Raw genomic sequence first — 22,832 nt, forward strand, 5'->3', positions numbered from 1 at the left:
ATGCCACTTGCTGACAGCATTGTGCCAGGGGGAATAAACAGCACAGCTCCTGGGAGCCAGCTCTGCCCTCCAGAGAGGGCCAGGTGTTGTATTTATTTTATTTTTAAAAATGATTTTTTAAAAAGTGTGACACTGCAGGTTAACTTGGATGACCAGTCTCTGGGAAGATACTAATCATATGGCCTAATAAATTATTGACTGAATCTCCTGATATCTTTGGACCAGGAGTGCTGTAGGGGTTTGCCTCTATACCCGTTATCCCTCCTTAGAAAAAGAGAAAGAGAGAGAAATATTAAAAAAAAAAAAAAAAAAGGTAGAAGGGCATTTTGTCCTTAAATCTTGGGTTGCCAACTCTCCTTGGCTGGAAAGTGCTGGGGATGGAGCAATCCTGAACCAGCTGAAGTTGAGCAGAGCACAGCAGATTTACTGCAGAGACAGGGGGCTGAGAGAGAGCACCTCTCATGGATTCCCTGCTCTGCTACCAGGGATAGTTATGGCCCAGCTGGGTCACCAGGGAAAATTAAGAATATCCCTCCTGCCTTCCCTTGTGTCTCTCTCTACCTTTCAGTTTCCCCCAGGAAACCTTCTCCTTGTTTCCCACCCTGGGGATCTGTCACACAGCAGAGCAGTAGAGGTGTGAGTGGGTTTGTTGTGAAAGTTCCTTCTCTTCCTCCAGGCAGTGACTTTAACCCTGCCTCGTGGTTTTCCCAGTTTGGGTCTGCTTCCTTTAAAAAGAAGAGGAAATGTGGTTTTCACTCACTATAACATGCAGCTGGCAGGGCAGCTCCAGGGGCTGCTGTGGGGAAAGGAGTGGTGGGGCAAGGCTCTCCCCTTCCCTGGAAAAGCCAAGCAAAAAAAGGAGCAGCAAATGCATTTCTAGGTGACCTCCAGGTGACAAAGGCTTTCTGGCACAGCCCGTGTTTACTGACATTTTCATTAACCAAAAAAAAAAACAAACCACCACAAGATCATGGTTAAAATATCCAATAAAATATCCAATAGCATCTCCAAAATTTACAAAACCAGGTCTTGAGTAGTGCAAACAGGATACAAGATTTAGGTCCAAGTTTGTGATTATTTAAGACTTTTCTAAAATGGGAGGGGAGAAAAACAATCCAAATAAGTGTAGGATGTCGTATTAGAGGGGGGAAATGTGAATTAAAAGGGCCTTAACCTGATTGACTATGCTTCTGTTCCAAGGCAAATTCAGCTAAATGAAATTGAAATGAATTAATGGCGGTATCCATGCAGGGGATTGATTCGGTATATTTGATCTGCTTTAAATTCATGTTGTTATTTCACTTGTTTTGTGTGGAGAGCTCTTAGGTAACTGATTTCCTTTCAAATTAGTGGACTGGGTGAAAAAAAATCCTGTAGAATCTGTTGGGGTTTTGGTGTTTTTTTAAGGAAAACCATTGAATAGAATTTACCCAGGGAAAAAAAAGGTCCCATGAAGTCCTAAAATATTTTGTGTGCTTCTGACAAGTATATCTTGGCAAAAATAAATGTTTTTACAGCATCCTGAGAAGAAAAGAGCCAGTGGTGGCAGTGTGTAGGGAAAGCAAGGTTTTCCAAGAACAAATGCTCTCCTGCTCCCCAAACCAAGATCCATCTATCTCTCTCTACCTGTTGGATCACTGCTGCTTCTTAGGGAAAACGGTGCCTTTTTGGGGCAGTACAGAGTTAATAGTGAAAATAATCTTACTCCGAGGGCAGATTTTTTCGGTTACTTCTTATTTTGATAGCAGGTAGTGTGGATAAAGTGTCCTTTTTGCCAGCTGACAAAGATGCTGCAATGAAATGGAGCTGGATGAGATGGGCCCCGAGCTGTCACTGGGATAGCAGCAGTGAAATCACACACTCAGTGGCTGGCTTGCCTCTGAAAGACCCTTTTCTGCAATAAATAGTGCATTCTTTCCTGCCTAGGCTGAAGTTCTCAGGTGGAAAGGGCACATTCAGCTGCTGCAGGTACCCCCAGGCACCACCTGAACCAAAGATTCTGATCCTTTGGTGATTTCTCCCTTTGCCCTTGTCAGTGCCCACTCCTGTCCTTTGGTGAGGTTTCAAAGTGAGGTGGCAGCGACTGTTTCTGTCACAGAGAGAGGAGAGCAGCTGCTGCTGTCACACCTGGGAGTCAGGACACCTGGATGTCCTCCTCCCCTGGACAGACAGACTGACTCCCTGGCAGGACGTGCCACTCATCTCTGCTCCTGCTTCTCCTCCCGTGTCCCCAGGGCCTTCAGCCACACCCTGTGTGTGTCACCACAGCTGACACACTGCAGGTGACAGGACACTTGTTCTCAGCAGACTTCCTCTCCATTTGGCCCTCATAATTCAGCTACATTGGTAAATCAGCTGCTCCTCAAGGTGCTCATCATCCTGGCGATCCTCTTTGCTCAGAGTCCTTTTTAAAACACTTCTGCAGTGGTTTAGGAGAGAATCCCAATAGGAATATGTGCACAGCTTTTTCCTTTTCAATGCTAAGCCCATCTCAAGGCTGCAAGAATTGGTTTTGTGCTTGTTTGAGCCAGCTCTGCACTTTGCTACGTGTCCTAAAACACTCCTGCTCAGTGTCCACTGTGGCAGGAATGCCAAAGCTCATTAATGTCTTGTTTAATGCAAGGTGTAATTAACAGGGCATGTTTCCTACCTGAGCTCCAGAATATTCTTTAATAGTGACCTAAAAACTAGAGAGGGTTGACAAATTATTTGATTTACTTTTGTGAACTTTTTCATGTTTTTATATATTTAAAGTAATTGTACATTCCTGAGCGTATTTGTTGTTGTTTGTTGGGTTCTAAACTGGTCAAAAGATGTAAAAAGGAAAGCAAACAAATCCAAATTATTTTCAAATACTTGGGATGTTTAGCATTGCCATCTGGTATCGTCCCAAAATAGTTTAGGGGGAGGGCTTGGGAGATTTGTTTGGACATTGAAATATTTGTGCTCATCTGCACTGATGCTTTTTAAAGCAGCATGGTGCCTTTGACATATGGTAATGTGATTGCTTATGTATAAAAGTTGAATTCAATATGACCTTTTCTCACTGGATTATTTGAGCAGCACCCAAGTAACTTGTCAAGAGCCTGCCTTGAGAACCTCTCCTTGACATTGGCAGGAATCACCTGCCTTTTTCTATTTACATTCTTCCAAAAAACAAATACATGCCAGAGATGCTAACAGGAATTGTCCATCAAACTCCAGATCAGCACTCTTCAGAGGTGAGGGATAAAGGCTGGACTAGCCAGTGAATAAGGAACAAGGAAATAGTTTGAGAGGAGAGGAATAAAAGGTGGGTGATGAAGTATAAGACAAAGTTTCAAGGGGATGCTGTTAAAATGCCAAGTGCTGGAAGCTGGGGACAGGGTGGGGTTGGAGCAGAGCTGCCTGAAGTGTCCAGGTCGTGCTGCAGCTTGGAAATCTGCTGTAGGGTGTTTCTGTTCCAGGGTTAAATAAAAAGAAGTCAGCATGAAATTCACTCCATGAGGGGCAAGCACACACCTGGCATTCATCCCCAGATATTGTAGGTTGAAAATGCAGTAAATTGCTCATCCAAGGCCAGAAAGGAATGACTGGTTTTTTTCTATAATGCACAAATATAGTTAAGGGAGAATTAATCCCTTGGGCTTAAAAGGGTAATTCTTGGCTAAAGGTAATTATGAAGCACTGAAAGCACAAAATGGCAGATGAAATGTGCTTGCTGCTTGGTTTTATTATTGCAATTTTACCTTACCACGTGGAGTACTGAACTATCCAGATAGTCCAAGTGAGACCTATTGTATCAAAAACAATTTAAATACAGTGCTGAGCTAAGGTAACAATACTCATTTTGAAAAACAGGAATTCCTACTGAGTTAAGGTTTCTCTCAGCTGTTTCACAAGGCACCATAGATAAGTAGGAACACAAATAATATTTCTGTCTAAAACCAATTACATTAATAATGATTAAGAGGAGAAAAATTAGAGGAAATGCAAAAAATGAATGGTATAAAAGAGGAAGTAATTGGTGAGGAATGAAAGTAATTTATAAAGAGTAATATATGATACTGAAACACTGTTTAGTTCACAGTGAACACTTGTGGATTCCTGTGAGGTGTCAGCAAGGGGGAGATGATCACTGCACCCTTGTGCAGTGCTGGTGTTATTTCCTGATTGTTTTACCAGCAGGGATGCAATTTGTTTCTCTGTTATATCAGTGCAATCCCAATAATTCTGGCAGTCCTACCAGCTTAAAAGACAACAGATTTTCCTTGGGATGAGCTTTACCTTCCACACTGTAACACATATAACTATTTTCAGTTCCTTGCAGACAGGTTGAATATATACGGCCATCTCCACTAAAGCCAACACAATTCACATACAACTAAAAGGAGACACCAGGTTCCTGATTTCCAAACTTCAAGCTGATTTCAGTGGCCTTTGGTGAGTTGGTTTTGGATGACAGAGATCCTCATCACCTCGTTTTCTGAGGGAACACCACATCTGATCTAACATTTTTCCTGTGGCAGCCGAGGCCTCCTGAAACTCTTGCTGTTGGAGAGACTTTCCCAGAGCAGAATTCACACTGATTTTGCAGCCACTTTGCTTTAGTATTTCGTTTTGTTCCTCCCTTCAAATCTGCTGCCTGGACAAGCCACAGCCCTCCCAAACCAAAGGCAGCCTTTCCACAGCTTCTTGTGTGCATTAAGGTATATTTATACCACTGGATATAAGGGTTGCAGTTAAGGAAGCAGTTGATTGCTGGGACTTTCCATCTGTTGAAGTATCTCTCTTGCAAAAAGGAGGAGAGGGGGGTTATTGTTCCTTTTCCTTACCCCAGCAAACCTTCTCTTAATGGCTTTCCTCCCTTTCACACCCTGTACCAGGAAGGGTGGATTGTTTGGTGTCCTTTCCTTCCCTGTTTTCAGTGGGTGAAGCCTCAGTCTGGACCAGCTGCTCAGGAGGCACACTCCTGGGAAATGCAGAGGTGTTAGTGGGGCTGTGGTGATTAATCCCAGATGGATAAATCATGGCTCTGCCCTCTTCCCTTATCCCAGTTGGATAAATCATGGCTCTGCATCTGTCCACAGGCAGATCCTCTTCACAGAGGACTGATGGATCAGGAAGGGCAGGAGGATGTTTTGGACCCAGTCTATTGCTGAAGTAAAAAAAAAAAAAAAAAATCAGGAAAAAAGGCAAAGCAGCTGGAATTGGTGGTGAAGCAGCCTGCAGGGTGTGCTGGGGTCTTCCCAGAGGCCCCCCTGGCCCCTGTGCACATTCCATCACAGCTACGTGGCCTTCAAGTGAGCACAGGAGTGGGAATAGGGAAGGGAAGGGCAGATTTCTAAAGCAAATTGCTGCCAAACAGCATTGCCTATGGGATAGAGAGCAGTGGAAATATCCCTCTTGTTTGCTGCTTGATGCACCAAAAGATGTAGGAAGATACTCAAGATTCTTCTTCTTCTGCACATAATTAAGCAGCACAATTGCAGTAGGAGCAATGGCTCCAGACAGAGACCAGCTCAACTTTTCCTGGGCCCTGAGTAAAGCCCAGGGTTCATTATTCTCCCTCTGCATTTATTCTGTAGGGCTTTCCTAATGCAAACAAAGTCTTTTCCTGGGAGATATCAATCATCAGTGCTGGCTGTTATCTCAGATTGAGTACCTCTGCTGTATACAAGATCTGATCCTGCCTAGCTGCGCTGTGCCCAGGTTTGTCATTAGCTTTCACACCAGAATGTCACTTGCTCCACAATCAGAGCATCCATCTGACCTTCCAGTGCTGCTCACAGAGGTGTGCGAGGCAGAAATCCTCTGGGACTCCAGAGAAACCCCATCCATGTGACCAAGCTGTGCAGTCAGACCTGCACATGGATCCATTTGAATGACAAACAAGGGAGCTTGGCTGGCTTTTTTTAACTCTCTGTGCAGCACACCGCTAACCTTGAGGAGAAAATAGATGCTAATAAATGCAAGGTCTTAAAAATGTGAATTATAGCCATTTCACACTCCACGGCAGACTCACTCTGGTGAAATGGCTTAATACTTAATTACAATGCTTGTCCTTCTCTCAAGTGCAGATGACATTCCTCAGATAGATTTTGCAATGACATCTGTGGAAATAAGTTGTGAAACTAATTAGTTATTCATATAATACAGACTATTGACTACACACTGATTAAAAGGATGTGGTGACACATCTAACATGATGTATCTGTCGGGTAGGTTAGTCTGAGGTGGTATTTTTGGAAGTCTTACAGAAAATGATGAGAGTGCCATTTGGCCTCTGGAATGCAGATGTTTATAGAAAACGTTGCCTTTCATTTTACAATTTGATCATGGTTTAGGAGGATGGCTGTGCTCTGCAGTGATGCTGTGCCCTGGCAGCAGGACCTGCACCTCAGGCTCTAAGGACCATTTTTGGGGTGCCAACTATAAAAAAAGTCTGCAGGTTATTGACTACCTGCAGCCATAAGTGCTCTAAAAGCAACCCTTAGACAGCTGCCCAGAGAGATGGGCAAGGAAGCTGTTGGGGTTTTTTTCAGTGCAAATTGGGCAATGTTTTCCTTGCAGCAGAGCCTGGCTGGAGCTGCTGTTCCATAGGGCAGTCGGGAGAGGCTGCAGCGGGAATCAGTTGGTGCAGCTGCTCAGGGATACAGCATTTGTCATGCTCTGTGAAAGGCCCAAAAACCATCCTTTTATCATAACATTTGTACTTGAGATAGAGCTATTTGTACCAAGGATATTGAGCATGAAATGCAGAAGTAAATAGAAAGTTGGCAAGGAAAGCACCTTACCCACCTATCACTGTGATCCCAATCCTTTGCAAATACTGTGATATTTAGGATGTAATCATACTCAAAATGACTGAATAGCTCAGAAGAGAAGGAGATTTTCCTTTGAACACTGTTCTTATCTTAAAGAAATGAGAGGAATGTAATCCACTGAGCACCATGTTTGCTTTTGGGTAGAAAAATACAGGGTTTTCTTTAATATTTCTCTCTATCCCTTCATACGCCTCTCCAGCTGTGCATCACATATTTTTAAAACCCCAAGTGAAGAGCAAAGCAGGCAAAATAAAAATCTTTGCTTCATTCAGCAGTCAGTACCTGCTTTTAAGAAGGAATATCTCCCTGCTAAGGCTTCACCTGGGAGCTGCCTGGCAGGCAGAGCTCCCTGTTCCCACTGTGCTGAGCCCAGCACAGGAGCCACAGCTGGGATTTCACCTGCTGGGCTGCAGCAGTCCAAACCAGCTTCCTGAAAATGAGGTATTTAACACGGACTTCTCATTAACCTGGTACAGAATAGGGAAGGACAGTTCAGACACTTCACTGCCCAAGTGAGGAGTTCCTCAGGGTTTTGTTTTGTTTTGCCCTTTGCTGGTGCCAGAGGGTTTGGCTGGGCCACAGCAATAATGTTTATTAGTTTGAGTGAGGTACTTGGAGCTGCAGAAGTCCCCTGTGAATAAAAAGGACATTTTTACAAATACACTAATTGTACTTTAGGCTGTAGTCAGGAATCAATAGCTGCTGCATAACCTTATTAAAGAGAGGAGAAATATGATCCACAACTACATTGGCATCCTTCCTTTTGAAAACACTATTTTGTATATACTTATTAAGAGAAATCACAAATACTCACTGTGCCTGCAGAATCTTTATTCTGAATTTGTTTCATGTGGAGTTGCTTTCTTTAGGCCAGACAGGTGTAACTACATCCTTTCTTCATGAATTGATTTTATCTTTTTCATGTGCGGTGACTGCCGCAGCTGCACTTCTCTTGTGTATTCTGCAATATGGATTTATCTCCTGGGTTATTGGGGCAACTCTGGCTGGTTTGAACTGCAATAATTTCTGGCCAAATAGCATTGCTGACTTCACACTGAAGGAATGTCACTCCCAGCTCTGGAGTGGTGTTTGGAACCAGCATGTGGCTCCTGAGAATCCCTTTCTAAAAATGACCAACAGCCAAACCTGGTCATTCTTTGCAGACCCCTGCACAGTCCAAAGCTGCTCCCCTGGTCTCTACTTCATCTAGAGAGATAAGAATCCATTATCAGTGTGTGAGCATCAGCTGCGGGCTGTCCTGCCCCTCTGGGCTCAGCACAGTTGCCTGGAGGAGGTCGGTGACCCAGCTTGCACCTTGTGCCCGCTGGTGTCCTGTGGAGGGAGGAAATGGAAATGCAGAAGCTCCTTTGTGCTGGCTCCTCTTTCTCATCTCCAGTTTAGGAAAGCTGAGAGCCCACGGATTTCACAGCCTCATTTCCAGGTTCTGCTGACAGCTCTGAAACTGGCAGTCCCTTCTCTGCTTCCTGGCTGAATTGGTGTTGGAGTGACTCGTAAAAAAAGGAGTATTTTGGGGGCCAGGCTTGTGAAAGTGCTGTGTTAAAGGTGGAGTGTTGCTTTGAAAGGCAAAGTGGCAGCCGCCTGTCCCAGAGCTGTAAATACAGACCCCCATACACACACACAGCCCAGCTGGCAAGGACAATAATGCCCTGTTTCACTTCATCTGCACTAGAACATCCCTGGATAGAAGAAACCTTAAAAAAAAGAACTTAAAAGCTTTTCTTTCACATAATGCTGCATGGCCGCAGGGCCACGTGGGAGACGAGGAAGCAGAAATAGGATTGCACCCCAGTAATAGTCAAAAAGCAAATGAGTGCCTCAGGAAAGCCTGAAAACCACAGAAATACTGTTCAATTCTCCAGAGAGGAGGAGCAAAAACCCCAGGATGGGGGCAGTAGGTGCAGAGGAGAGGGGCTTTGCTGTGGCTCAGGCAAACAGGGATGGGTGTTGGTATCTTGGGACCTTCCTGGCAATTCTCCCTCCAGCTGAAAATCAGCTGCAATTCTCTGTTTCTCTTGCTGGGTTTACCTCAGTTCATGAGTTATGTCCTGCCTTTTGCAAAACAAAAAGAAAAACACATTCTCTGCCTTCTTGCCTGGTTTCATGTCATTAAGGAAGGCTGGCTGAGGACATGTTCTAAAGTGGCACAAGGGAATCAAGCAGGAAAGTAAACTGAAAATCCCCAAACTTAGGCCATCAAGGATCATAAAAGAGGTTGTAAAGCAGAGAAGAAATGGTCTCCTGGTGAGCTGGAGAACAGCTGATAGGGCTGGATAATGAGGGGATGTGCTGCTCTAAGGAGATGTTCCCTGTCAGTGAACTCAGAGAAAATCTGCTTATATTTGATGTAATAAGGGCAAAAAGCAAGATACAAAGAGTTTACACTGCTAGTGCCGAAGTGTGTGGCAGTGATAAAAATATGTCATGTCCTGTCCACTTCCTTAAGTATTAGCATTTTAAAAGACAGAGAGAAAGAAGTAAAATAAAATGTCAATTTCGGATTTTTTTTAGTAAGGATTTGCTGTCTTAACTTTAATGAAGGAGTAATAAATATAAATGTATATTAATGGAAGGTTATTAAAGCTGTCTATTTTGATAGAAAATATGCACTATCTTCTCCTGCAATGCCAGAGGTTAAAGATTATTATTGCTTCCTAAGGTTTCTGAAATTAAATTCTCTCTCTTATGACCCAAAAGGTATGATTGAAAATGTGTGCATGTGAAATGGTTTGTAATAAATTCATATTGCAATAAAAATCTCTTTAGAAAAATAGGATATCTTACAGGAATCAACTGAGGAGCTCTGTCTAAAGAGGGAAGCTTTTTTATAAACCATTTTGGAAACTCAAATGTTGCCAGAAGGATCATCCAGAAAGCACACAGGAACTTGTGAAAAGGTTCTGAGCTTTCAGCCAGAGGTTTGAGACCCAGAGTGCCCTGGGTTAAAAACTGACTTTAACAGAATCTTTACTTCTAATTAATTACAAATGACATTTCTGACAGAGCCTCTTAGGGTACAAAAATGAAGTCCTTCATAACTGCTGTTTGCTTCTTTCTAAAGCCTCCAAACCTCTGAATATCAGATAATCAATTCTTGTTCCCCTGGAGCAGAAGGATCTGTGCTCTAAGGACAGTGGAAAAAGCCATTCCCAACTGTGCAGTGCCAGGAGATTTGGGCAATTCATCTCTGCTCCTCTCCAAACCAAACCCGTGGGTGCAAATCCTACTGCAGGCACTGGATTAATTCACTGAAGCTTTTTCAACTGCAGAAATTTTGGCAGTGTGGGGCAACCATTATGGTGCTGCTGTTACTAAAAATAGGCTGAATTCTGCAGGCAGAGCCTTGCCTTTGTTCAAAGAGCAGCTCCCATGGATCCACAAGGTAATGATGGCCCTGCACAGCACATTGTGTCCCTTGGTCAGTTCTGCATCATTCGCTTCAGTATAAATGGATATTAATGGAAGGTTATTAAAGCTGTTCATTTTGATGAGAAATAGGCACTCTCTTCTCCTGTAAGGCCAGAGGTTAAAGATCATTATTGCTTCCTAAGGTTTCTGAAATTAAATTCTCTCTCTAATGACCCAAAAGGTGTGACTGAAGCTGTGTGCTTGTAGTGCAACCCCACTGCAGGTGTTCCTGCAGGAACTGCACATCTGGAAACAGGAGCTGCACATCTGGAAACAACCCAGGTCCTGCATTCAGCCCTGGGACCTGGCAGCTGCTTTGGCCCATCTGTGCCCTTGCATACTTCCATAAATGCTCAGTTTTATCTCTATTGGATCAAATTGATTCTGTCAAGAAGAGAGAATTTGGTTGTTTATGTGGGCTCAGTTCTCTTCTCCACCACTGCTTAATCCTTTGCAAAAAAACCACAACAAAGTCTTACTGAAAACACCAAGGGCAATACTGCTAAAGAGATGGGAATGGAACACTAAATCTCTCCTAGTTCCTTTCCTGTTCTTCCCTGCTTAGCATGTGACAAATTTTCTATAACACCCACTAAATATATTGATTTTATGGGTTCTCAGTTGAGCAGTAGGGCACCATTTAATCTCTCCATCCCTTGGCATTGTGCTGAGCACTGAGAGAGGACCAAGCAATGAATTTGTCAGAACGTTTTGCAGAGCTCTGAGGTGCACAGCATTCAAACAACATCACACCAGGAGTCTAAATCTATGAGTCTAGAGGTTAGTTACAGATAGAAAGAATAAATCAAGCAATAAAGGATGCCTATAAAAAAAAAAGGATGCTCCCTGTTAAATGAAGACACTTCAGAGTTCATCATAAACCTCTGACATACATTCAGTCACTCTGCTTGCTGTCACAGTCTGAAATATATTTGAAGGTGCCTGCATATTCTGTGCTGCAACCTCTAATAAACACATGCACATTTTCAGTGATGTTGCATCATGCCTTGTGAGCTGATGTGACTTGGAAGGGGAATCAATGCCAGGGAAATGGGAGCTCTGCAGGCTGAGGTGCTCAGAGACACATGAAAAGTGTTTCTGTGACTCACACAGTCTGCCAAAATGTCCATAAGATACCAAAATACCAAAGAGAGTGTTGCTTTCATAACCAGCCTCTGAGGAAGCTCTCCTCCAGCTGGATCTGCTTCCAGTGAAGCAAAGCACAGTTCCCAGTGTCTGGCCAGGCTGTGGGAGGTTCCAGCACTGGCCAACCTGCCAGTGGGACTGTCCTACAATAAACAATTCTGCAGCAAAGTAATTGCTGGGTTTGGGTTGAATTTCCTAGGGGGAAAAAAGCAAAGCTTGATGTAAACAAAAGCAACATCTGGCTGCACTTTTAAAGCGATGAAAATCAAAATTAGCCTTCAAAAGCCAGACTGAAATTTCAGCAGGGACACTATAATGGTTCTGTTGCTTCTCAAATGGAGATTATGGCTCTCCTGAAAGAACAACTGCAAGACATATGCAGGGCCAATACTTAAAACTGACCATCTCTTTAATTTTTTAGTGTCTGTCAGGAATTAATGGTGTGGCATTGATTTATGGAGCTATCCAGGCCACTTCTGCAGAGCTCCCTTCTTTTCAGAGATAAGTATTCTAGGAAGCTGCTGGTGTGTTTGTTATCCATCAGGACCCGTCAGCCACTCTCCATATGGTTTGCTGCAGCCAGAAAAATGCAAAATTCTTCTTAAAAGTGTCATTTTATACAGTTCAAGAAGTGCACTTTCTGAGAGGTGGATTAACACTAAAGCAGAGGAGGTAATCATTATTATTAGTCTGTATTTCAAAAAGTAAATGAAGACATTTGAGCACCTGAGAGATAAATATTTTTAATCCTTGATTTTTCCAAGTAAGACTGTCCATACTGTATAAATTATCAAGAGGTCACAAGCTGGTCATTTTTTAAAAAGAATTGGACAATTCTGGCATTTTTTACAAGCTAGAAAAAGAAAAATAGAGGAACCAAATGCAGAAAAAATAGAACAGCTGATGCTTTAAGTGCTTGTGGTCAGTGTAAGAATGTGCATAGTTTGCAAATCTGACTCAGCTGCTTGAAAAATGATGGGATCTACTTTCAGTGAAAGGCTGAGGCACGGAGAAGAGACTGGGGTGATCAATTATCCCATGGGAATAGTGCAGTGTCTCCCTGTGGCATGCCACCAAACTTCTCATAAAAAACCCCATGTAATCTTGGCTTCAAAACATGTCAGCATTACCCTGCTTTTTAAACAGATCTATGCAAATCTGTGTAAGTGCTGGATGTAGTAAGGGAGAAGTGATGCCTTGGACTTGTTGCTTTATGGGCTTATCTGTCTTCTGTTGGCATTAAAGTTGACATGATGCCAAACTCAGAAGAGTTTAAATATGTAAATTGCAGAGTCTGGGGAGTGTACAAAGTGCATGGATGGGTAGAGCTGGTGTTGCTTCCCTTCTGAGTAATCACTGATTTATCGTGGATGGCAGAAGAGGGATTTTCCATTGCAAACCTGAATGCACAGCGAGGGGGAGGCTGTTGTATTTGTGAGGGTTTTGACTCTGAGGGAGGGATCTGTTGGCCATGCTGGATCTGCCCCTGTGTAATTCCCCTTCTCCTGTGATGTGTGGGGCCCTGGCTGCTGGGGAGATGAGGGAGCTGTGAGGGTGGACAGGCAGAGCCCCCACCACCTGAGCAAGTCCCTCACTAGCACTGCCATGGGCACAGCTCAGCTTTTCCTGCTCTGCCCTCTGCCAATATAAATATTCCTGAGCTGCTTTATCAGGCCACCAGCACGTGTCTGTGTTTCTCCTGAAACTCTACCATTTCCTGTATTGACACAGGAGAGCTCAGAGCTATTTGAGTTCTGTTTGTGTATTCACAGTGAAAGTAAGAGCTGGGTGCCCAGCTGCAGGGCATTCTGCATTCCTCTCCCTGAATCCATGTGCAAAGGGATGCCAGAGGTGTCCCATTCCCACACCAAGCTCCTGACAGCCCTCAGTGCACAATGCAGAACAGAAATAACCACGCTGGCTCTGGCCCTGGACAGGGACAATCCTGCAGCTTTGGATGGTTTAGCCCCTGTTGTGTCTTTCTCCAGGTGGAAGCATTCCCCATGGACCAGCTGTGCCTGCTCAGGCTGCTGTTCTCCTCAGCAGTCTGTGCTCTCAGCACAAACCTGACAGGCCCCACTGGTAACTCTGACATCTCCAGCAGCAGAAGGGACTGGTGAAATTGCCTCAGAAGAGCCCACGGTCTCATTTGCCAAGCCGAGTGCCTAAAGTGTAGCCTAGTTCATTCTCTCAGTGGAAAGCAAATAGAAAAATCATTTTCGCAGCGCCCAGCAATGTTTATCTTCCAGGCTGCCTGGCCTGCAGTGACATTAGTGTCCCCAGAGCCTCTGAACTTAATGATTTCCAGTTGCTGCTTGCCTGCTTGAAGCGATCCCAGTCCAGCCTCCACTGTGTTCCTCCTGCCAGTCACTATGGGAACAGCAATCAAAGCTCATATTTATGGCTCTGTAGATGTCCAAGGTCACGGAGCACAGGTCTGGTGGGAACAATTAAAACAGACCTGTCCAGTTCTCTCTCTTTAAGCTCTCCCCACATTACACCTCTAACTAGAGCAGTAAAGTTAAAGCAGCATGACTGTCAGGATGTGGCTGCTTTATGGAAGATAATCCTTTACAGAGATAAAGACACTGGATGATGTGGAAACGTGCTGGGAGTGAAGTCAGCATGGCTGGATAAAAAAACCTGCCCAGGTTTCATTCCACATCCCTCTGTGGGCAGAGCTGTGCCCACAGCCCTGGCACTGTCCCCTCTGGGCAGCTCAGCCCTCTGCAGCTCCCACCTCACCCACCACAGCAGCAGCTGGGATGGGGTGGTTTGAATTCCTTTGGAGTGGCAGAGGATGTTTACTCTGGTTTGGGAGGTTTTGTGGTTTCACCCTGGGTACTCCATTACTGTCACCAGCTATAAACTAAAAATGGTCAGTGTGTGTTTTTAGGGTAGCAGCTAATGTTGTTTACTCCTGGTGACTTGCTCTATGGCAGAATACAGGGAGAAAAAAAGGACTGCAAGAATAATTGGGGTAAGATGGAGGGAGGAGCTGCAGTGAACTTAATGTCTGAGGCAGAGAGAAGTCATTATTTGGCAATTTCCAGGTTTTGTAAGAGGCAGCTGTTTCTCTCTCTGTTCCTGTTTCAGCCAGGGTCACTTTCTATTGAGGGACCTGGGTGATGAGACTCCTGAACCATTGTCTGTGTTTTACTGGTCTGGGGATGGAAGAGGTTCCTTCCCTTGAGCATTAATGGTTTTCATTTCATAAGAATGAAAATTCTTTAGGCCAGAGGATCCAGCAGCAGGTACCACGTGCAGGTGAGACAGAGTTACCTCCTTCACAAGCAAGGGGCACAGAAAGATGCAGCACCAGAATTTCAGAAACAGGCCAGCAGGCATGTAAATACCTTCACAAATCTCCAGGCTTTTTTAATAGTCACATTATATTAAATATATTCCCTTCTAATTCACAGCTAATTGGGTTTGGGTAGCCATGGCATGTTTAGTTAATATTTTCTTACATTGGATTAGTTTTAAATGCTATAGAAGAAAGCAGTGCTTACTGTGCACAATGCTTTTGAGGCAAAGCTGTGTCCCAAACAAACAAGAAAAGACAAAAGGAGAGCAGGCACAGTGTGCTGGAGTGGGTTTTCTGATGATGTGCAGGGGCTGGGGCTCAGACAGGAGAAAATCAGATGGACCCCAGGCCACTGCATCCCCAACACTTCTAAATTGCTTAGAAACAGAAAAATATTCACTGCCACAAAACACTGGGATGCTGCATGGACATGGGAATGTGTTTTAGAAAAGCAGCTCAAAAATACTGAAGTTTCCATTTTAAAGCTTTTCTCTGGCCAGATTAAGGAGTTCCCTGGCAAGTGCATGAGCAGCCACGGATTGGGGTCATGGGTTCTTCACCTTTCACTCTCCAAGTTTGGATCCAGCCTGCAAAGTTGCATTTTGCTATCTGGGCAGCATTAAAGTGAAAAATGAAAGGAAATACAGGAAAAATCTTTGATGTCGAGAACATTCCTTATCCATCATGAAAAGGGGAAGGAGGAGGTAACAGCCCTCATGTGCCTCCTTCCTACTGGGAAAACTTCTCTGAAGGAATTCTCTACTGTGTTTCTCTGACACAGATATGTAGATTTTCTGAGCTGTATATGGCAGGCTCGATAGACAGTGTCAAAACAAGAGATGTGTTAGGCTGACTCATTCCTGTGCTTTACCCCAGCTGGGTGAGATCAACAACTGGGAAGTGCTGCTGGCTTGGACTGGGAGGTCCAGAACTGAAGGTGGCTCCTCAGTGTGGTGGATGGGCACAACACAAATGTTCTTATTTCCTTGGGACAGCAAGTGAGGGCTGGATTCCCTGTTCTGGAGCTGGAAATTACCACTCCTGGCTGCAGGGCTGTGGGGGTGTTCAAGGAATGCTGTCACCAGGGAGGTGACACCAGCCTTGGCATGGAGCCCTTCCCTGCTCTGGGGAGCAGGTGGCATTTCAAACCATTTGCAAAGCTGGAGGATTGGCAGCTTCAAAGGGTAGAAATCAAGACATCTCTCACACCCTTTGCCTCAAAGAACAGGAGCACCCCAGCATTTTTAGGAGCAGGGAAGGCTCCAACTCCTGCCCTGACTGGGTGACTTTGGTTACTGACACAGAGGAAGATCAGAGCAATAATTTTCACTGGGAAGGTTTTAGAACTGATGGCCACCCATTAAAAAAAAACCTATCCACATTCCAGTTGCACTGGAGAAATCTGAAGAGAGTTAAGTTCTTGGCTGTTTTATTTTTCCTCCTGTTACCTACCAAGCAGACAATCAATAGTGTTAATGTGACTGCTGAGAGGTGCCACGAGGGTGCAGGCAATTCAGAAAAAGCAAGGCATTCCAGGAAAAAAAAAAATTATATCTTGCTGCCTTGATCGTTCTTGGTTTCTAAGACCATAAAAAACACCCACAATTCATATTTTTCTCTTGCAGTGTTTCTTCTTTATTATTATTAGTTTGTTTGGCTGTACAAAAGGAGAATTAAGATTGATTCTAAGGTCCAATTTCCTTTCTCTTGTTGTGTTCCCAAGGTAACTCTATTGAGTCCTTTTAGGGGCAGTACTTGGGAAGTCAGTGGGGTGAGATCTGTGCACCTGGGGGCATTCCCACCTCCCAAGACCATCTGGTGAAGTTCCTTGTGGAGGTGATGGCTCAGGACTGTGCTTTACAGCACAAGGGGCATTCTGTAAGGAAGTTTTCCTATGAGTTGGCTTGGACACAAGGAAAAATCAGCAGCAAAGAGTTGCCTGTTTCAGTTTGCTGTGTTGGGGAGAATTATTCCTCCTGGGCTGTGCTCAGCCATCCCCACCAGGCTGCAGGGAGCCCAGGGACCACTGGCTGTGCTCTCCTGTGGTCACAAAGGCACCTCATCTCAGGGCTGGAAACTGCATCCCAGTGCTTCAGCCACAAAGCCAGTTCTCCTACCTGGCTGCCGTCTTAAAATCGAAATAAAATAGTGCAAAATGAATTGGAAATCACAGCCAAAAACCTGTTCTAGGAAGGGGTTATTCCACTGAGTGGTACAGCAGCTTTTCTGACGTGAGTTCTTTTTTGGTTTTTAATCTATTTCACTTCACCTCCACTTGACTTCTTCCATTAACAACTGGAATTGTCTTTGCTACCTGCTAAAGAGACATCCAGGGGAGGTTATTACAGTCAAAAAAGGCAGACTTGCCCAGGGAAAGATGGAAGGAACCTTGCAAGAGTCAAGAAATGTTGAACATATTCTCATGTTGCTGTGGAGAGGAGCAGGAAAAGAGGTTTCATGCCTTAAAATGAACAAGGTGAGCAACTTAACTGTGGGTGCCAGCAGCAGCACCATGGAACACGCCAAACAACAAATGGAGAGGCAAAAGAAGGAAGCAGAACCTCTTGAGACACTCAGCTGTGAGCAGCAGGGTCTCACAGCTCCCAGATCCCACCAGGAGAATCAGGACAGGGATGTCCCTCCCCTGGGAAGAGGTGGGTCCATGCCAGTAGGGAAATATCATCTGACGTGTCTGCCTTGAAAGATTGCCAAGCCTTACCTCTGAATGCATGTTTTACTCAGGAGTGATTATGTGTAAAAGATAAATAGAAAACAGTTTGGGTTTTAGCTGAAAATAAATTGATGCTAAGAATTTGCAAAACATCCTCTTCCCTAAATTAAAGTAGTCCCTTTGGAGACATCTCTATATTCTCATTTTCAGCAAGTTGGGCTTTTTTTTTTTTCCTGATCTCTTTATCTCTCTGCTCCATTCCTCCCTCCACCCTCCCACACAATTCCTTTATTTTCTTCTCTACACCATTTCCCAACCTATCTTCTTTTAAATACTTGAAAGCAAGAAATTAGGTGGAAATCTCAAAGAGCTGTAAGATTTTCTGTTCTACACTGTCCAAGAGCTTTGAGCCTGACTTGTTCAAATCATCCCCATCCCTCTCATTGCCCTTCCAAACTCCTCTGTGCCAAAAAGGTCACAAGGAGGAGCCCTGGGCCCTTCTTAAAGTCTCTGTCCATGGTGGTCCTGCCCATTCCTTGGCTTTGTTTTAGAGTTCCTCCCAAAGCAAGGCTGTGAACAAATGATCTGGAGGGGGAAACATCTTCCCAACTCTGAGCATGAACCCAGCACTTTGGAAAAGAGAATGGTGCAGTATTGTTGTGTGATAACGGGCTGGATTTGAGGAGTTTGGATCATTTCTGTGCTCTTGCACATGCAGACATGGAACCACATTGCTGGTGTAACTTGTGGCTGTGAAAGAGGCCACAGCCTTGGCATATGCATCCCTTTACATTTACAATTTATGCACATTTACAATTTTTTTTGAAGTATACTGGGAACAGAAAATGTTACATCTTCTGCATAAAAATGAAAAGAAACTGAAAACCTGTTATATGCTCTATATAGCTCTGATCAGAGGGGGAAAGATGACTGCAGATTTGTGGTTGACAGCCTTCAGAAAAGGTTCAACAGAGTGTGAAAATTGACATTTAGCAAATAGCAATTCAGCCTTCATTTTTAGTGGAGCTGCTTGAAATAAATAGTAGGTTTAAACAAAATGTTTGGTCAGTTGTTATATTGGATGTTGCTTGTCTCATTACTGCAGTTAATTAAAAGGGGGGACGATAAGTCAAAGCCAGACTCAATAAGTTTGTTAATAAAGATTTAATTTGGTGGAATCATTATAAATTGACTGCACAATGAATGGATATGCCACAGGAATGTGAGTGTGTGAAGGCCCATAAATGGGTTTTCAGAAATACCCATCAGGTTGTAGCCAATTTGTCATGCTAAGGAAGCTCTTCAAATCCACTTAGGCAAGTGTGTACATGTGTCCAAAGGGTATCACCACTGAGTGGATGATGCACACAGACACATCTTCTCTTTCCAGCAGGTTGTTTTTTTTAATTCTGCCATTCCAAATCCTTTCTGGCTTTGTTATCTCTATATTTCTCATTGTAGGTGATTTACTATTAATGCCTGTCTTTTTAGAAGGAATAGAATAAATCATCAGAGAGGATAAAGAGTAAATCATCACTGCAGTGAGTGCTGGAGGCTGAACCTGAGCACTGCCCATGTGAGATTTTAATCCACCTAACCCTTTTCCTTTATTGCTGACCAAACAGCAGGTGAAAACCCCATGGGCAGACAAACTTCAAAAGTAATTTTAAAATTAAAGTCTAGATTGACATTTCTTGTCTTCCTGAAGCAGTTCTGGTGCAGGAGACTGCATGCAAAGTCTGATGCTAATGACTGCAATATTTGCATTGTGCTGCACCCCTGCCAGTAATCCTCTCGTTGGAATTTGGGATATCACAGGAAAGCAATTTCTCTGCCAGGGATGGCATGCTGCTCTGCTCTGCAGGATTTTTCAACACTCTGAAAAACAGGAGAATAAGATAAAAAAAATTACATCGTGCTGCCTTCTTTTAGAGTAAAGCAGAAGAGCAAACCATGAAAGTAGCAGAGATTTGCCCAAGTTCATCCAGCTACTGACTGCACATGACAGGCACCCCAAAACAGAGCACCATGTACTGTGTATGTTAACAAATACAAGTTGTTCATCCAGCAAGTTTTACCTGACTCAAGGATCCATCTTTTTATTGGGTTTTATCCTTTTATCCTCACCCAGGTGGCTTTTGTCCTGCCGCCACCATCCAGCAGCCTGCACCAGCTTCAGGAAAAAGCTGCTTGAAGCCTGAGCTGTTCCCTCCAGGACAGCATCACTGTGCCTGTGCTCAGGGCTCACAGGAAATGTGGCCCTGCAGAGTTCTCCTCTGGGCTGTGTTCATCTCCTCTGTGTTTCTGAGGGCAGCATTTTGTGAGACATTGGGTAGCAAATGGTGTCACTGGCCCTGAGGAGGAGCCACAACATTTGGTTTCTATTTCTTTTTCTCCCCCCTGGTGCTGTGACAGTGCATCAAGCCAATCCCCAATCTTAGCAGCCTCTTCTGCAATTCTGCTTGAAAGGGTTTCTTCCAATTTATGCCTTTTAATTAGAAGCTTTCAACCTGTAATTAGAAACTTACACCGGCCCAACCTTTGTTTCTTAAAAAATGCATTTGTGGTTTAGGCAATTATGGTAACATGAAAAGTAATTATTTTTCTCCATGTGCGAAATGAGCCTGGTCCTTAATGCAGCCAACAGGAGGAGGAAATTGTTTTCTTTCGATTTGTTTTAATTTCTTGCAAGAAGTTACATAATGAACAAAATAAATAGGTGATTTAGGTAGTAAATGAGGCATGTGTAACTCTGCTTTGGGCAGTGGGATCAGAGGCACAGCCACTCTGCAATCCCAGGCCCCCTGGCTGCCACACTCAGGTTGGCCATGGAGAAATTTCCAGGCTGTTGTTTGAGCAGTTTTGCCCCACTCTGTGTGAATGTTCCAGGAGCTGTGGTCAGGTGTTTGTAATAAAAATAACAATGGGCTCTTGGGTGCCAGCCAGTGGCATCAGTGGCATCACTGTGCCTTGGTTAGAGCTCAGCCTGCCTGGTGATAATGTCATTTTCTGTCTCAGTTCTGACCGTGCCCACCACCCAGCACACAGATGGCTCTGGGTGTCCCAGCTGGACCACCCCACGTGAGGAGAGAGGCATGGCAGTCATCTCTACACTTAAAATCAGAATAATTAGTTTTACATCCCTGAATCCTTTCTCTGTCTGCTTAAACACATCATCTTTTTAAACCACATCTGTATTTACCACACATCGTGTTCAACTATCTCCCAATTTCTATGATAATTTCCCTCCTTGATTTATAAGCAACAGAATTTTTTAATTATCCAGATGATTTTAATTTTCTCAGCCATACCTCCACTTCGTTAAACATTAATCTTTCACTTTTTCCTTAGACAATCTCTGCCCTTCACCACTTCTCCAGTTCATAATGAAACTAGAGCTCAGTAGTATTACACAGTCATTTTTCTCCCTAGATTAATTTGATATCATCTGCTTAAGTTCAGGTTTTGTCTTCTAAATACTATATTTGGCTTCTGTAAACTATTCCAGAAACTACTTTAAATGTTAAAAAAAGCACAAACAAAACAAACAAAAAACCAACCAAACAACAACAAAAAACCTACCCTAAGGTATTTAAGACAACTTTACATAATTTCCTTGCCTTCAGCAATTCCTGTGCTGCAGCATGGTAGGCAAACACAAAGAATTTACAGCTGTATTTTGACTGTTCCATATTTTCCTAGTTTTGCTGCTTTTTAGTGCTCTGAATAAGCCTCAGTTAGTGCAAGGTGTGCTGGAGGACTGCAGCAGGGGATTTGCAGTGTGGTGGGAGGAACCATATGTTCAAACTTCTCCTCTTGCTGAGGAATGGCATTTTTTGGAGGGGGAATGAAACTGGATCTCGCTTGGTGCTGCAAGACAATACCCTCCCTACAAACTCCTCTGATTACTCATTTGTCTAGACCCTCTCAAATCTTCTTTTAATATCAGCTGAGCATCTTCCTGATGCTGGCTTTGGCCTCCTTTGTGATGATTTCAAGCCACTGCTGTTGGTTAGCCCTTCTCACAGAGCTGTGCTCTCTGAAGAGATGATATGTCCATTACATGGTCAGAAGAGAATTGTTTTAGCATGAACTCTCTGCAGGAAAAACATATTTCACCCATAACTCAATCTGGGTGACAAATACATAAACTGGTCCATTGGGCTCTGGGATGAAGTTACCAAAACCAGCAGCAGATTTATTACACTGCTGGTGATGAAGCATTCCTTGAAGCTGTGAGAGCTCTGTTCAAAAAAGAAGAAAGAAAAGTTGTAAACACTAGGTTCCCTATCCAAGGAAACAGTAAAGCTTACAAAGTTAGCACAAGGGTAATTGCTTTCTCAAGTCATTTTTATCTTTCTCTTGACTCAGCTTTATACAAAATCTCTTCAGCATCTGTGTTGCCCAAATACAGAGGAGAAAAATTTGTTGCACGCCCTGCCATTGGAACCAGACTTATCTCTAACTCAATTAGAAAACTGTAATTTCCAATAAAGCATCATTAGACCTCTGCACCTGTCAGGTCTCTGACAGATTTAGGTGGGCTTCACTTGGGAATTACCCGTGGTTTGTGGAGATAGCTAAAATAATTTTCATTTACTGCTCACTGTATCACATTAGAAATTGCATAAGGTTTTGGACCCGAAGCCATAACAATTTCTTTCAGATTATGGTTGCACTGGAATTGTCACTCATTAGATTTGCAGCATAAACACTGGAAACTGTGGTGATGCACACTGTCAGACTAAACAGTATTTACAGCGATAAGCAGGATTTACAATTGGATGACATGATTATAATACATCCTTGTTTACTTCTCTAATTAATGTTTCTAAAGAAAATACCCTGGAAACCTTCCATAAGCAAGATTTATTTCTGTTGATTGAGACTGTAATCAGATGTCCCTATTCAAACAGTAATTGGTGTGCTTCATTAACATGTAATTGAAAACAAGATTTATGTCAATGCTAGGCAATAAATAACAGGGATACATATTTTCTTATTAGTGATGATCACTTCTGTAAGCTCTCAGAGTGCTTGCTGCTTTTGTATTGTGCCACTTAGGTCATATTTTGTCAAAATCATGGTGTGCCAAAAAAAGACATTGTGCATTTAAAATCCTTTGGATTTTAACCGCTTACTCTGATGTACCAAGGCCAACTCCCTTTTTTTCTCTTTCCTGGTTTATATTAGACTCCTGTTCCTGCCATATTTTAGCCTGTGTTTTTCCCATGACATGGCAATACCAGTAGGAAGGAATTCCAGTGATGAAGGGGAGAGCTCAGGGCAGAGACAAAACTTTGGTTGAATTTATCTTTAATTCAAGTTTTTGCCAGGTTAATCAAGGCTCAACCTGTTGTTCCTCCTCCTAGACACTTTTCTGTTCCAGTACAAGTAAAGGCAAATAAAAAAAATAAACCAAACCACCCAAACAACAACAACAACAAAAATGTTTCTAAGCTTTCTAAAAATAGAA

The 22,832-nt window shown here is 43.4% G+C and overlaps 1 protein-coding gene across 4 annotated transcripts in view; it reads left to right on the forward strand.

Annotated features, from left to right (window-relative positions):
- The window catches only part of SGCD (sarcoglycan delta), a 192,602-nt gene that overhangs the window by 153,848 nt on the left and 15,922 nt on the right, over window positions 1-22,832 (forward strand). The window lies entirely within an intron of this gene.

Source organism: Prinia subflava, chromosome 16 (assembly GCF_021018805.1).
Source record: "Prinia subflava isolate CZ2003 ecotype Zambia chromosome 16, Cam_Psub_1.2, whole genome shotgun sequence".
NCBI classification, from domain to species: Eukaryota; Metazoa; Chordata; class Aves; order Passeriformes; family Cisticolidae; genus Prinia; species Prinia subflava.